Consider the following 7,197-nt stretch of genomic DNA (forward strand, 5'->3'; position numbering starts at 1 on the left):
CTAGCTCAGCGTGAAGAAGGATCGAGAAGCCTTCTATCAATTGCTTCAAGATGAAGCTGCTGAGTTGAACGACAAGAAGTACAAGTCATCGGGAGAACAGAACCAACTTAGAGACAAAGTATTTCTACTTTGGATAAAGCTCAGAAGACGCAGTAAGCTGTCTGGAAGACTTTACTATAAATGGCGAAACATTCTGTTCATCTGACGACAAGCTGCTGAGCACTGCCGTAGACAGAAGATACAAGAATCTCATTGGCCAATGACACTGAGCACGTCCAGAATGAAAGCGACAGGAAGCCGTTAGCCTCCAACGGTTATTTCGAAATTCGAAATCACCGGTGTTCGAAGTGTCACTATAAATAGGCCTTTCAAATGCTTCATTCGTTGCAGATCTTCAATCAAGACGAAACGCTGACCAAATTCATACTTGAAGTTCTGTGAGAAAAGCAAAGCAAATCTTACACCAATTCCAATCATTGTGTAAAAGTCCAGAGTGATTTCATTCACCTAAAGTGTCTTAGCAATTGTTGTTTAGGACAAACACTTTATCATTTCTAGAAGAATAGAAAGGAGAAGCTGAGTACTCGGTTATAGTACTCAGCGGTAGTTATAGGAGTGAGTAGAGGAATAGAGGAAGGTACTCTTGTATACTCAGCTTCTGTTGTAAAAGGTTTCATGCTCTACCTTTAAAGAGCTCAGTGGAGGATTCAAAAAGCTCGGAACGAGTTTCGAGGACTAGACGTAGGCGGAGAGGCCGAACCAGGATATGTCTGCTGAGTAACATATTTCTAACCTTTAAACTCCTTTATATATTGCTTGCTATAAAACTGACTAAGTAACGAACTCACGCTGAGTTGAGTGCATTAAGAAGCTGAGTTCAGGAATAGACTTAAGTGCTATCTCCTGACTCAAGGAAAGAAACAAACTTAGTCACCAGTTGACTAAGCTTGTGTCTTAAAACTACTTAGCGCTGCTGTGTAAACCTTTTCTTAAAGAAAAGAAGTCAGCCTTAACGGACAAAATTTTAAATAGTTCCTATCCCCCCCTTGGAACTAACCTTGTCATGTTATACGGGACCAATAGGCCCCTTGTCCATTAGGTACCTAGCATTGTAGATACCCACAGATGGGGGCATGGTCATTGCTCAAGGGAACCAGCTAGTAGCTTATCACACGTATATGACATCCCTGAAGGTGAAGCCAAATGCTGAGGATAAGCAAGAGGAAGAAAGGGAAAGAGCCAAGCCTATAGGGTCATTGGAAACGGTGTGGTTACCTGAAGGGCTGGTGGAGCCCATTAAAGCCGACATCACAAACTGCCTCAAGGATAATATTGATGCCTTTTCCTGGTGTCCTTCAGATGTGACAGGTATTTCACCAGATGTGATGATGCACTCTCTTAATATAGATAAATCTATAGAGTGAGTATGTCATAAAAGAAGTAACCATGGTCCAGATAGATAGAAAATAATCAGCACAAAGATTAAAAAATTGTTAGATTATGGCCACATTGAGTGCATTTAGTATCTGAAGTGGAGAGCAAACATCATGTTGTTAAAAAGGCTAATAGGAAATGGCGATTTTGTGTGGATTTCACAGATCTTAATAAAGTGACTCTGAAGGACTCACAACCCCTACCATGCATAAACACTCTCATTGATTCTACAGCTAATTACGCAATCTATTCCTTCAGAGATGCGTCACAAGGATATCACCAAATCCCCATGAATCCCGATGACAAGGAAATCACGAGCTTCATCACTCATGATGGTATGTACTATTATAACGTCATGCCTTTTGGTCAACATACCAAAGGCTCGTTAATGAAATCTTGAAAGACCTTATTGGAGACAAACTCAAGGCATATATCGATGACATGATAATTAAAAGTTGAATCAAGGAGGAGCACGCCAGGGATCTCTAACTAGTCTTTGACACCCTCAAGCAATACAATATGAAGCTGAACTTTGAAAAATGCACCTTTGGTGTAGAATCAGGAAAGTTCTTAGGCTTTATGATTCCATAAAGGAGGATTGAGGCCAACCCTGATAAGATCAATGCCTTGGGAAAGTTCATTTCTTATTCGGGCAAAAAGATGCTTTCCATTCTATAAAAGTTTAAAAGGGGTGAAACATTTCCAATGGATGACGAAGTGTTAGGCATCCTTTGAGGGATTAAAACAATTTTTGTCCAGCCTACGACTCTTGAGTAGACCAGTAACGGGAGAAACCCTTTTCCTATACATCAGTGTTGTAGATGAATCTATAGGAACCATCCTAATCAAAGAGGAGGGGGAGACCAGTTCCCCGTGTATTATGTTAGCAAAGTCCAAAGGAACGCTGAAACTCGTTATCCCCGACTGGAAAAGATGGGATTCGCTGTAGTAATCATAGCCCAAAAGCTTTGGCATTACTTTTAAAGCCATCCCATCATAGTATGAACGGACATTCCAATTCGTAAGGTCCTCCAGCAACCTGAAACATCTAGAAGATTGGCCGAGTGAGCTTTGAAACTGGCAGAGTTTGAAGTGACCTTCAAACCAAGGAAAGCTTTCAAATTTAAGGCATTAGCAGATTTCTTGATCGAAATCCCAAGTCAAACATGAGAATCAGCTCTAGCCCAAAAAATTTGGGAAGTCTTTATGGATGGCAGCTCAAGTAGCGAAGGTGAAAGAATTGGCATTTCTATAAAAGGTCCAAAAAGATCCTTTTAAAATATGCGAAAACACTCACTTTCCTAGGTACCAACAACGCAGCAGAATATGGAGCTTTAAGACAAGCTCTAAACATTCTAAAGGTGGACAGGTTGGACCGAGCCATCATCAAAAGTGACTCCAATCTGGTCATCAACCAATCCACAAGTGAGTACACAACCCTGAAAGAATCCATGAAGGCATACTTGTTCATGGTGAAAAACCTTTTGGCCGAAGCCAAAAAAGACGGAAGAAGGATCGAATTGCATAGAATCCATCGGGAGCAAAACGATAAGGCCGATTCCTTGGCTAAAATGGTAGCTTATCCCGATGGGCCCTAAATTTGCGCCTTTTTAGTGGAACAAAAGGCTACGCCCTGCACATAAGTAAAGGAAGTACTATTCATCAATCATTCGACTGAATGGTTCTTTCCTATTTGGAAATACCTCTCCATCGGGGTTTTGCACGAGAAAAAAAATGAAAGAATCAAGATAATATGAAAGGAAGGGAGGTATTCGGGTATTGGTGAAAATTTGTATATAAGATCATTCACCCATCCTTGGCAGAAATGTATCGGGTTTGATGAAATCAAAGTACGTTCTGAAGGATATTCATGAAGGAGATTGTGGAGCCTATGAAAGGGGAGAAACATTGGGTAGAAGGATCTAACTACAATGCTTTTATTGGCATTTGATGACACGAGACGCCATGGAATATGTCCAAAAATGCGAGGCTTGTCAAATGTTTACCCCTATATTGAGATCTCGGCCTCAGCCATGAAGATTATCAACCTAGCCTAGCCGTTTGGGACTTGGGGGATCGATATTGTAGGAGATTTCTCGAAGCTCAAAAAGCAAAAAAAAACCTCATAGTAGGGGTAGACCACTTCACCAATTGGGTTGAGGCTGAAGACATGTCGTCAATAACTAGTGTTGTAGTTGTCGATTTCATCAACCTGCTCATTCTCACCAGATACGGGATTACTCACACCATCAAAACGGATAATGGCACACAATTAAACTCCATAGCCTTCAAAACCTATTGCTTCAGGCTACAAATTAGGCTTCAGTTCACCTCCGTGTCTTACCCTCAGACTAATGGTATGAAGGAAGTTACGAACCGAACCATAGTGCTTGGCTTGCAAAAAGGGTTAGTGCTCAAAGATAAAGATTGGGTGGATGAAATGCCACAAGTCCCATGGGCTTATCGTACAACCCCTCGAACAACAATAGGGGAGATGTCATTCTCCCTATACTATGTGACTGAAGCATTCATACCTATAGATAGCAGAGGGGAAAGCCCAAGAGTACTTTTTTTTTACTTAGAGGCTGCCAACAGGAGAAAAAAGTTAGATATGGTAGAAGAAAAAAGAGAAATGGCAGCTATCAAAATGGAGGCATATCGTCAAAGAATGAAGGCCACCTACGAAAAAAAAGTAAGACCGAGACATTTCCTTGTAGGTGAGCTGGTCATGCGCAGTACCGAAGCATCCCAATCGGATAAAGGAAAGGGCAAAATGGGTCGAAGGTGGGAAGGTCCATTCCAAAGAGCCGAATGTGTTACTACGCATACTTATAGGTTAAAGAGAATGGACATAAAATCTGTACCTAGAACCCGGAATGCCATAGCAGTAAGAAAATACTATCAGTAGAAGGTTCGAAAGTACTTCATTTATTATGTTTTATTTAAATATAGTGAAATTTACTCGTTCAAATTGCTTCAACAAATCAATAAAGACATTTTACAATGATACCACTGAGTAGATTAATCAAGAATTCGTTAATCGACCGTATTAAAGGTCAATCCTATGCATGCTAAAAGGATTTAGATCAAAGGTCTTAAGTTGAAAGGGTTCTTTGATATAATACACTCGCTCCATAAACACGGTAAATGAAGTACTTTCTCAAAATAACCATTAAACGGAACAATTAAAAGAACCGTATGGTTAATAAGGGATGCTTCATACACACTTGTAAAAGAAAGTAGATGATTAAAAAACGCACTTCATTTATAAAATTGTTCAAAAAGATACAAGCAAAAAATGAAGTTAAAAAAAGGGAACAATCAAAGAGAGAAGCTTAGGGGCCTAAGACTAGCATTTCTTCCTCATCAAACTCAAAATCGGACTCTAGAGGAAGATCCACATCAAGAAATCCCTCAACAGTAGGAAACGAAGGGTTGAATTCAAGGCAAGGCTCCATATCACTAAGAGCATGCACATTCACCCAAAACTGTATATCACCCGACAACGGTTCATCCTAGTGAAACCGATCTCATGGGTGTCCCTCACTTTGTCTAGATGACTCCAATGTTCATCAGATAACCTTTTTTGAAGCTGGGATATATCATCAGACTGCTTTTCCAGAAAAACATAAGTCTCGAAGCATCAACCTTCGCCTATAGAAAATCATCCTCACATGACTTTAATTTTTCATCACACTCAGCAAGCTGAGCAGAAAAACGTATGTTGGCTTCGACAGACTCCGCTTTTGAGCAGTATAAAAAGTCATCTCTAGATCATATCCTCGAAGCTCAAACACATCTTGTTCATGCCGGAGAGAGGCAATCTCTTCTGCACGATGAGCAAAGAGCTCGCGATTCTTTTTCAGATCTATCGCACCCTGAAGGCTGATTAAAATCTTGTGTTGAGCCTCCAATAGCCTGTTTCGATGAAAGGCAGCCTTGAGACATTCATTAACCTCAGAATTTGAGAATATGGACTCAAATCAAGAAAAGGAACGATCAGAATTTATGGAGAAAAATAGCTAAAAACAAAAGCAAAAGCAAAAGGAAAGCAAAAAAACCTGAGCTTGGCAAATACTATTTAGCTCAATCATTTCATGATCACTGGCTTGAGCAAAGTAAGCAATATTTGAAGGAATTCTCGTCAGCTGACTAAAAGACTCAACTATCATGTGATACTCTAGGAGAGGCCTCGAAGGGTACATAGCCAACCAAAGTTGCACAAAGACAAACATTGAAAAAGCTCGAAGACCAGCAATAAGCAGAGAGACAAGTTTCATTTACAAAGAGGACTTACGTTATACGTGCTAAACTGAACATATTGACTTAAAGCCTCTAGTGATAAGGTTGCCTCAACTGGAATCCATATGGGTCAGTCAAGAATCAATCTCGAGGCTTCTCCCCCACTATGAGAGGCAGCAACAGGAGTTACCCTAATAACCGAATAAGCAATAGGCAATGCACCAACACCCAAAGGAGAGGAGCAAAGTGTGGGAACAAGAGGGGCAGTGGGAGTCAAAGGAACTCTACACCCTGGAGCCACTCTAGCCTTTTTTGAAGAAGATAAAGGAGCAGAAAAGGCACTATGTACGCTTGGCACCAATTTGGACACCAACAACTAGTTGAGTCCCTCTTTAAAAGATTGGGCTCCATCTCGGGAAGGCTTTTTCTTTGAAGCATCCTTCTGTTTAGCCACTATTCGGAGAATGGATTTCCCTAAAGACTTTGTAGTCCTTTCTTCCCGATCAGCCCCCACAACACTCCTCCCCGCCATTTCAAATAGAACCACAACTAAAGCTCCAGATTCAACCTCCTCAACATCCTGAGTATCTTCTTCAGTGCCACTGAAATGCTTGTCCTTTTGGGGGATCATGGTTCTAATCATGGCTTTAGCCTCCTCAACATGCTGAGCATCTTCTTCAGCTCCACTGAAACCCTTGTCCTTTTGAGGATCATAGTTCCTAGTCCTAGCTTCAGCCTCTTCAACATGTTGAGCATCTTCTTCAGCTCCACTGAAATGCTTGTCCTTTTGGGGATCATAGTTCTCAGCCCAATTTGTAGCTCAATTGTCTCAGTGCAATTACAATTCTTCTATTTCGAAGCATTCCTGATTTAGCCTCGGTAAAAACCATTGCCTTATCCAACTCATTCTCCTGAGTTACTTCTTGAACCTTGATAGCAACTGCTTCAGAAGTAAATAACATTTCATGCTCATCCAATAAAACAACAGAGGCAGATTATGCAAGAGCCTCATTGGAGTCAATAGGACCAAAACAGGAAATGGGGACAACTGCGAAAGGTTCAACACTTGGCCTAACAAACACAACCAACTAAGATCACGACTATAACATAAATGAAGCAAGGCATTAATTTTTTTTGAAAGATAACCAAAAACTTACCAGAAGGAGAAGCATCAACAGCTCTCCCAGTACGACTAGCCGAGCCCAAAATAGAGGGTGGAAACGTTAGCCCACTAGGTAAAGAATCTAAAGAATCACGAGCCGCCTCAGCCTCCTCCTCGGAAGCCTTCATTGTAGCCAATTGGCGAGCTAGAAATTTTTCCACATATTATTCATATTAGAACCTGAAACACACGAATAAAAAATCAAAACAACTCAAAAAGGAAGTGCTCACTCCGAACCTACAAAAATATGAGCGTATGGAGATGTCCCCTCTGGATGTGCTTCGCCTTTGTCATCCAACACCATAAACAGTTTGTTCTCAGCCATGTGACTCAACATTTGATCGTGAGAAAAGGTAAAA

Source organism: Euphorbia lathyris, chromosome 1 (genome assembly GCF_963576675.1).
Source record: "Euphorbia lathyris chromosome 1, ddEupLath1.1, whole genome shotgun sequence".
Lineage (NCBI taxonomy): Eukaryota > Viridiplantae > Streptophyta > Magnoliopsida > Malpighiales > Euphorbiaceae > Euphorbia > Euphorbia lathyris.